The sequence below is a fragment of the Acinonyx jubatus genome, chromosome B1 (assembly GCF_027475565.1).
Source record: "Acinonyx jubatus isolate Ajub_Pintada_27869175 chromosome B1, VMU_Ajub_asm_v1.0, whole genome shotgun sequence".
Taxonomy (NCBI): domain Eukaryota; kingdom Metazoa; phylum Chordata; class Mammalia; order Carnivora; family Felidae; genus Acinonyx; species Acinonyx jubatus.
This window is the reverse complement of record NC_069382.1, coordinates 95,839,609-95,848,618: the sequence shown is the minus strand read 5'-3', so window position 1 is coordinate 95,848,618 and position 9,010 is coordinate 95,839,609.

The following is a 9,010-nucleotide window of genomic DNA, read 5'->3' as shown; positions in this document are numbered from 1 at the left end:
TACAATGGATTAAGGAACACATATTTAGATATTCAGAAGGGAGGGCAAAGGACAAATACTTTTCTATACTATATTAAAAGTCCTTGTTCATTCAAAAAAGCAGAAAGTCTAAGGAGATTAAGAATAGAAAATCGAGCCCTGCCACATAGTGATGGGGCAGGAATAATCTGGCAAAGTAATTATATGATGGCTAGCTATTGTCCCACTGATGTTAATTGTTATTCTAAAACTGAATTTTTAGGATGTTGTTTATAGATCAAATAACTACTTTTATTTAAACTTAACAAATGAGGGGCGCCTGGGTGGCTCAGTCGGTTAAGCGGCTGACTTCGGCTCAGGTCATGATCTCACAGTCTGTGAGTTCGAGCCCCGCGTCAGGCTCTGTGCTGACAGCTCAGAGCGTGGAGCCTGTTTCAGATTCTGTGTCTCCCTCTCTCTGACCCTCCCCCATTCATGCTCTGTCTCTCTCTGTCTCAAAAATATATAAACGTTAAAAAAATTAAAAAAAATAAACTTAACAAATGAAAATTCAGTTACTCCTTCAAATGAACCATCAGTTATTATTAATTTTTAATTAATTTTTAATATTGCACCATATTTACATTTTAACATCAGTTTTGAAATTGATTAAGGGAATCTACATGAATTTATAGTCACAATACCTATGAATATATCATTATGTATAGCACTGAGAAAGGAAAATGTGAAGAATCAAAAAAGTTTACTAATACTGTTCTGTACTTAACATATATCTGTACTTTCATTTTGACTTTTGGAAAAGATGAACTAGCTATTCTTGGATGAACAGTTATTCTAAATAAAACCAGTAAAGCCAGAACAGTAGAGTTGTTTTAAAGGCATAGCACATGTATTTAGGCAGTAACATTTTTCAAGAGAAAGATCCAGAAAAGAGAGGATGCACAAAGGGCTAAGTCCCACAACTGAAGCCACTTTCTCACTTGAAAAATTTGTTCTTTCTGAAAAGGAGTCTAATAATGTAAAAATAGCTTCTAGCAGACTCACAGAGCTGGAAAGATAAACATTAGAAGATCTGCCAAGGAAAGGCCCTGAAAAATACTTTAAGTTTTTAGTTGAGATGCCAGAAATCTCTATCAAAAGTAGCAGACAACTCTGATATCCCTTGTCACATCCTCTCAGACCACGTGATTTAGGGTCAGCTGTGGTGGTTGCTTCTGCACATGCAGATGACATCCCACATCAAGTTCTCCTTACTGATTCACTAGATGGAAGTCAGTACAGCACATTGGCTTATACACAAGCACAGTCCACATATGGGGCAAATCAGTGTTTCCAGAGGGCTACCTCAGCTAAAGGGATATTGAAGCCACTAGATAAATGCTCATGTTTTCTACAATTTAGCGAGTTTCTGGGAGATATTTGGACACTTTTCAGGAAGTCGCAGTGAAATTGAGGACCCTTGCCACCAGAACAGAATTGATAATAAACTCTTACATTATCTTTTCTTCCTTCCTTTTCTTAATCTCCTGTTTCTCTCACTTCTGCTTTCTGGGATACCCTTCCAGATAAACTACTTGCATCCAAATTATTTTTTGGGCTCTGCTTTGAGTACTGAAGTAGACATAGAAAATAGTTTCTTATAATGGAATGCTAGAAATACATTATTCAATGGGTAAAGAGAAACAAAGAACCCCCTGCTGGTAATAAATGGGATGGTGATAACTCCTGTCTGGTTGAAGCATTACAATTATTAAGACTAATTTTACCTTGTGGTAGATTGAGATGAAATACAGTTTAAAGTAGAAGCACTCGTTTATATAATAATTTTAGTATTTGAAAGGGTGGGTACACATTTATTATAAGGATTTTGTAGAGTTGGCTGGCTTTGCTAACTGCCAGAGGCATTGAAGAAGGATAATGACCAGCTGAAGTTAGCCAACTACCAACTCAGCAAATGGATGGTTGACAATGCTGAAAATCTGGCCAAGAACTTAATCTCAAGGGGAAAAAACTACAAAGGGAACTGAATGCACAACCTTGAATAATCTTCTATGCTAAAATCAGGGCCCTGAGACCCATAAAAAAGGCACATGTATGTGTGGACACGTGAAAACTCTGAGCCTTTATATTTACTCTTATTAATCCACCACAGGCAATCCCTCCTCCCTTGCTGGAGGACAATAGCCTGATCTTGTCTAGAGACCATTCAATGGCTTCATCTAAGCCAAACACATCACGAGGTGACTTTCTCCTTAAGATTCATACCCCAATGCCTCCAGACTAATTATGGGTAACATTGTCAGCATAGACAAAAGGGGAAAGACAGTCTCTATTCTGGGAGTACATAGTTTTCTCACTGATAATAATTATAGGAACTCAATAATATATATACCTGTAGAGCTAAAAAAAATGACTAGAAATGAGTTTGTGGATATTTCAGTAAAGAAGATGAAATATAAGGTGGATAGAAAAGAGTTTTGCCCAAGGTGCCTGGCTGACTAGTCAGTAGAGCATGTGACTCTTGATCTCTGAGTTTGAGCCCCATGTTGGGTGTAGAGATTACTTAAAAATAAAATCTTTAAAACAAAAAAGAGTGTCTCCCATGATTCAATCCTCATATGCTGCTGGGACAGTCCTAGAATCTTGGACATGATAAAAGCCTTCAGAAAGTCAGATGACATAATTTGCCTTGGCACAGGATTGAGCTCAAGTAAACAGGAATGTTAAAATAAATCTATTATATAAAATTGAAATACTTTGATGACTATGCTCCTCCTCACTTTGCTATAGCTATAATGAATTCATTTTAATAAAGGCACTTTGGTCTTTGGTCGCAATGGTTGCTGTCATTTCTAGATTAGGGTTGACACTAGGGAATATTTTCATAGAATTGGACTCATGCTGTTAATGGGATTATAGGATTCAGGAATAGTAGAAATCAGGCCATGGTATGTAACTGCCAGAAGAAAGGTAAAGTATTGGGAAGCAAAAGTGAAGTTACAACCAGAGTGCCTAGAGACACAGGAATCTGTGACACTGGAAACTAGATAGTGAGAGCGAGATAGGCAGTTGACAAAAAAAAAAATGTTCAAGATCTGATGAGTTAAAGCTGAGATGAGCTGCAATGATGGAAAAACGGAATCTCTCATCCAATCTCTAGATCTGGGACCCTTCTGAGACCCTAAGCCCTTCAAATGAAAAAGATGCCAGTTCTTTTTGAGAAAGAAGACTAAAATGCCACAATGCTTTTCCAAATGGAAGTAAAGCTGTTTGACTCAGGCAAAGGAGAATAGAAAGTCGATATAAAGTCCAAACTGAGTATCCAAAATACCTACATAGTACACTAGCTACAGCGGAGGCTTTTGGAGGCCAGCCTTGATTCAAGTCTATTTCATGAGTCCAGTTAGGCCATGGACTCGTCCCAGAATTATTTCTATAGTCCACAAGTACATAACTGTGTTATATATACTTACCAATGAGAAGGCACTAGATTGTTCCCCTGACCTATGGATTAAGAGACGCTGTGGTAAGAAGAGCAAAATGGAAGACCTGGAAACTGCCCCACATTCACACAAGACAGTACATAGGAAGCAACAGCTCATGCTGTAATGGACTTACAGAATTTAGCAACATCTGAATCGATTCATGAAAAGTGGTTCCTATCATTTGCAGAAAGATTCTGAAGCTACCATTGACAATTGATATAAAACTAAAAATCCCCAGAAAACTGACATAAGAAAAATAAATGTAAATGATCTAACATCTGTTTATTATGAAAGTATATGTCATCTCACAGGGCATGTAATAGGTCCATGTAACTTCACAGTAAATTATTGCACCCAAGAAAGGAACACTAGTCTTACACGACTTTTGCAGACTTATTTTTATGTGAAAGTTATCAAGATTTATTCATATTTATTTTTGTGATTCAACTATAAGTGGTATTGATTTTAAATTTTAAACTGTTGCTTACATATAAAAATTCAATATTTCTGCACATTAGATTTATGTCATTCACTTATTAATTCACTTATTAATTCTAATATATTATATGTAGATATCTATAGATTTTATAAATATACAATATTATTATATGTCAATATGTTTTATTTCTTCACATTCTTAAACCTTTATTTTTCTTATCTTATTGTACCAACTAGAAACTACGTAAGATGTCAAACAAATGCAGTAAAAATTGATGTCTTACATCTCTATTCTATCAAGGGAAATATTTAAAATATTTTACCAGTAAGAAAGAAATTTTATGGATTTTATTAATATTCTTCAACAGATTAATAAAGTTCTATTCCATGTCCACTTTAATATGACTTTTTTTGTAAATAAGTTATGTATGGTGTTGAATTTGTCCAATGCTTCTCTGCATCAATTGAAATAGTTATATTACATTCTATATATTCTGTTAATTTGGTGATTGATATTGATTTCATATATTAAACTAACGTATTCTGTAATTCACTTGTTACATATTAACATTTTAATATATTGCTAGATTTGCATTTAAAAATTATTTAGAACTTTTAGATTTAACTTTATGAGAGTAATTTATTTGCAAACTAATTTCTATGTACGATCCTTGTCAAATTTTTGTACCAAGGTTACGCTGGCCACCTAAAATAAATTGACATCTATTCCTTCTGATTCTAGTCTTTTCAGTAGCTGAATAATTGGTGGTTGCCCCCTTTATTTCTGATACAACTGTAACATCTTTTACATAGGATTAGCACAATTTATTTTATAATTCCCTATGGATCTTTTTTAATTGTTTTATTGGGAGTTTGAGTTTTATTTTTCTTTTTTAATCTCCTGGCATACATAGTAATTATTTGTTTGCTAGCATTGTATCCAAAAAATAAAAATAAAAGACTACATAGATAATTTAAAGTTCAGTGTAATGGAATTTTCCTCTAAAAATGATTCATTTTGTACCTGGATGTCAGTTAAACTCAGGAAATATCACTTTCATCCAAGTAGAAATTGAGCTTGTTCCAATGTTGGCTTCAGATTTTGTGAATTATTTTCTATTTCCATTTCACTCCTACTCTTAGGGTATGGCCTCTCAAGGAGGAAAAAAATATCAACATACGTCTTTTTCTTCCATGATACCCAAATTTCAATTTTTGTTCCTGAAGTTCAATAAGCCAACTAGAAGTTCTCCTTAGATTATCAGTCACTCACCTGCAACTTTCTGCTGATCATTTCAATCTCACCTATCAGCAAATGCTTGAAGTAGGATACCTTTGTCAAAGGTAGGGCTTACTTTTTATTCAGGATCATAGTACTTCAATCCTATTTTGGTAGCTTCTCAATAACTTCAAATAGGCCAATAGATAGATGAATGATAGATAATAAGACTTCAAACAGATCCTGTGTGTGTGTGTGTGTGTGTGCACACACATATTCAATGTTCTGAGTTTTAACCGTGAACTCATTTAAAAAAAAATTTTTAAACGTTTATTTTTGAGACAGAGTGTGAACAAGGACAGGGACAGAGAGAGAAAGAAAGGGAGACGCAGCCTGCTCACAGGCTCTGAGCTGTCAGCACAGAGCGTGACACAGGGCTTGAACCCGAGAACAGAGAGATCAAGACCTAGACCAAGTCAGACACTTAACCGACTGAGCCACCCAGGTGCCGCAAACTTGAACTCATTTTAATATACCAATTTAATGGTATACATTTTTCTTTGTGTATTAACTATATCAGCTGTATTCTCACAAGTTTTGACCTTTTATATTTTTATCATCACTAAGTTCAAACAAATTAACTTTTCTAATATTTCTGAGAATATTGACTTATATAACAAATCTACCAGCTATTATACATCATAATCCCACGTTTCCAGTGCTTTTCATTCTAATTTTCCCTGAATCTAGACCTTTGGGTCTAGATAAATAAACATGGCTGGTAAAGGTAATATACGCTTTAAAATATTTCAATTTATTACCCGTATACCATCATCCACCACACACTTTCTACCTTACCTTCAAACTTAGTACATATCAAACATCATAATTATGTACAATAAGGGAACTCATATATGGTTAATATTTTTCAACAAATTCTCAAAAATAGTCCTTTTCAAATCTTCAGCTAATAATGTAACCTACCTACCATATTCAATATTTTATGTGTAATAATTTAGTAAGGGTTAAATTTTTAATGCCAGAATATATACCGAGGCTTTGAATAGAAAGTAATTATTATTTGTAAACACAGAAGAGAGATGCTATTTTCTATAATATGTGTCTAAGACTAAATAAAAATAATATTATTTATTATATTAATGTAATTTTAAAAACACATGATGAGAAAGTGGTCCCAGATATTTAGATATTTCTAGGTTAATTTCATATTTACATATAAACATTTACGAGGCTATAAAAATATTTTTTGACTTTCAAATGGAATTTACACTTAATTTTTAACTTTATTTTTTAAAGTATACTATCATTCCTTTGATAACTTACATCTTCCTTTTTCTTAGATTAGTCCACCAACATCAAAGTATTTGTTTCTATTTATGTTGTAGATTTAAAATTTTCAAATGGATAAGTACAAATTCTCATTTTGTCATCTTGTGACCAGTACGTCAAATCTGCTCTATGACTATCTAGGTATAAAGATCAAGCACATTGTCCAACATGGAGATTTTTTCATTCTTACATAAAATCAACTAGTTCATTAAAAGTTTATTTCCATGACTTTGGTCTCATTGGTACAATTTTCTAACCTTTCTAGTTTCATAATTTTTAAACTACCACTGTATTACAAAATCATATAGATGTGTTTGGTACAACAGAACATATTTTGTGTATTAGTTGTATATGTTAATTGGAATAGGTTAAATGATGCTGTGATAACAAAAAAATCTCAAAATGTCAATAACAAAAATGTAAAAAGTTTATTTTTGGCTCACATCACTGGATACCCATTGCTCTCTTTTTTATTATCCTAACCCAGGGACCCTAGAATGCAGACCAGCTTCTTCTGAAACAGCCAGTGCTCATGTTATAGGGGAAAAGAGTCATGATGAACTATGTGAACTATATGCTGACTCTTAAAGCTTCTACTCAGAATACACACATCTCTTCCATTCCCCATTTTTGACCATAGTGTCAATGGCTGAGACTTACTGCCATGTGGTGTGGAAAAGATTCTTCCTGCCGGAAGTATCATAGCATATACAATAAACTATAATTCAACCTACAACAGGTAACCACCTTTAAGATATTTTTAATGAGTATCCCTTAAAAATATTATATTTGCTTATAATAGAAGTAATAAATTACCTATTTTTCTGTAAAATAAATGTATTAAGTTAGAAATTATTATTTTGTTAGCCTTAGAATGAGTGCATATTATATAAACTGTGGAGTTCTAAGTAGTTTTATCTCAGAATTTTTCATGATAAGTAAGAGAGATCAAAAGTTCTTTTGCTGTGCAAAATAAACTCAAAGTGTTTGTAAGATGTGGCGTGCCTGAACTGCCATATTATTTAGATAGTGATTTAATAGACACACTTGAAAGCTGAAGTTGCTTGGAACTGTGATGGACATAAAGGGATAGTGGGATAAGAATTGGGGCTGCTCTAATCTCTGCAGAAGCTAAGAATGACTCAATTTTTTTTCTGCATATTATTTCTAGACTTCATTTGAATGGTAAATATAAATGAGTGAAAAAAATATGTTTTCATTATAACCCCTAGGCTTTTTCCTCTCCCCATTAAAATTCAATTAGATGATTAGTAATGTACAAAAAACTCATGATGACATTTTCTTTCCTATTGTTTTTTACATTCTAAAACAAATTCCTGCTGAGTTAAAAAAAATGTGTTTCTTATAACTGAAACAGATATTTCTTCAGTATCCAAAAATGATAAGCCAGGCCCAAAAGGGGATGGGGGGTGGAGCGGAGCAGAGTTACAGTGTAAATGTAACTAACAAATGAGTAAAGCACTCACCAAAAACAAGGTCCATTAGATTTCTGTGTCAAAACTTTTCAAAATGTGTGTGCACACAAATTGAATCTTAATTTCCAGTTCAAAAGAGGTAGTACAGAAGAACTCTAACCCAGGCATCTGTGACCCAGATAAGTCAAAGATGGTGTTAGGCCAACACTGGGCTTAATTTCAATGATTCCATGAGTCAAGATTTTATCATTTCCAATATTCTTTTGATTATCTTTTTCCAGAGAAATCTCAAAGACAGCTGACTATGTTTATGAGATGGGTATGGATTGGCTCTTGCTAATCAGTGTAGCATTGCAACAGTATTCTATGTACACAGTACCCATCAGAGAGTGATATTAAAAAAACTTTTCATGAGAGCAAGAATTTTGCCTCAGAAACTGTACTTATAATTAATAAATCTCAACGGGGGTGATATACACTTTTGTTTAAATAACATTTTTGTTTTTATACAAAGAATCAATGTCTTATGAGGTTGACATATTTTAAGGACATAAATTGCCTTATATAGCTTAGAAAGATGTTATTATCACCACAGCAATCATATTGAAACAAACTATTAATTTTTATTCACTCATTATTTCTCATTAGTTGTTTGCTCTTTCAGAATATTATTTCAGTGTTCTCCACATAATTCTACAGATTGTCTGAGAGCAAGGAGACCATGAGGTAGTAAAGGACATCATGAAATTAAAACTCCGTTCCCAAGTAGTTAGCCAACAATGCCATGGAGGGAGTCTTGGAATTATTTTAAGAAGTTGTATTTTAGAACTCCTTTGGGAACCCTTTAAGCAACTTGACACTGAATTAGCTTTTATTTATTCATTCTTCAAGATCTTGTGGGTCTCGTTTTAACACAATACTTGCTGTGGTTAGAACAGGTAGCAGAACCAGAATTCTGGGTCTGTTACAGGGCCTTTTGATCTCTGAATATGTGAAGAGATTATCTAACCAAGATTTTCCAGCTGTAAGCTTAGGTTTCATAATGTTAGCTAACATTTTTGAGCACTCACTATGTGTCAGGCTCTGCTATAAATGCTTAATCC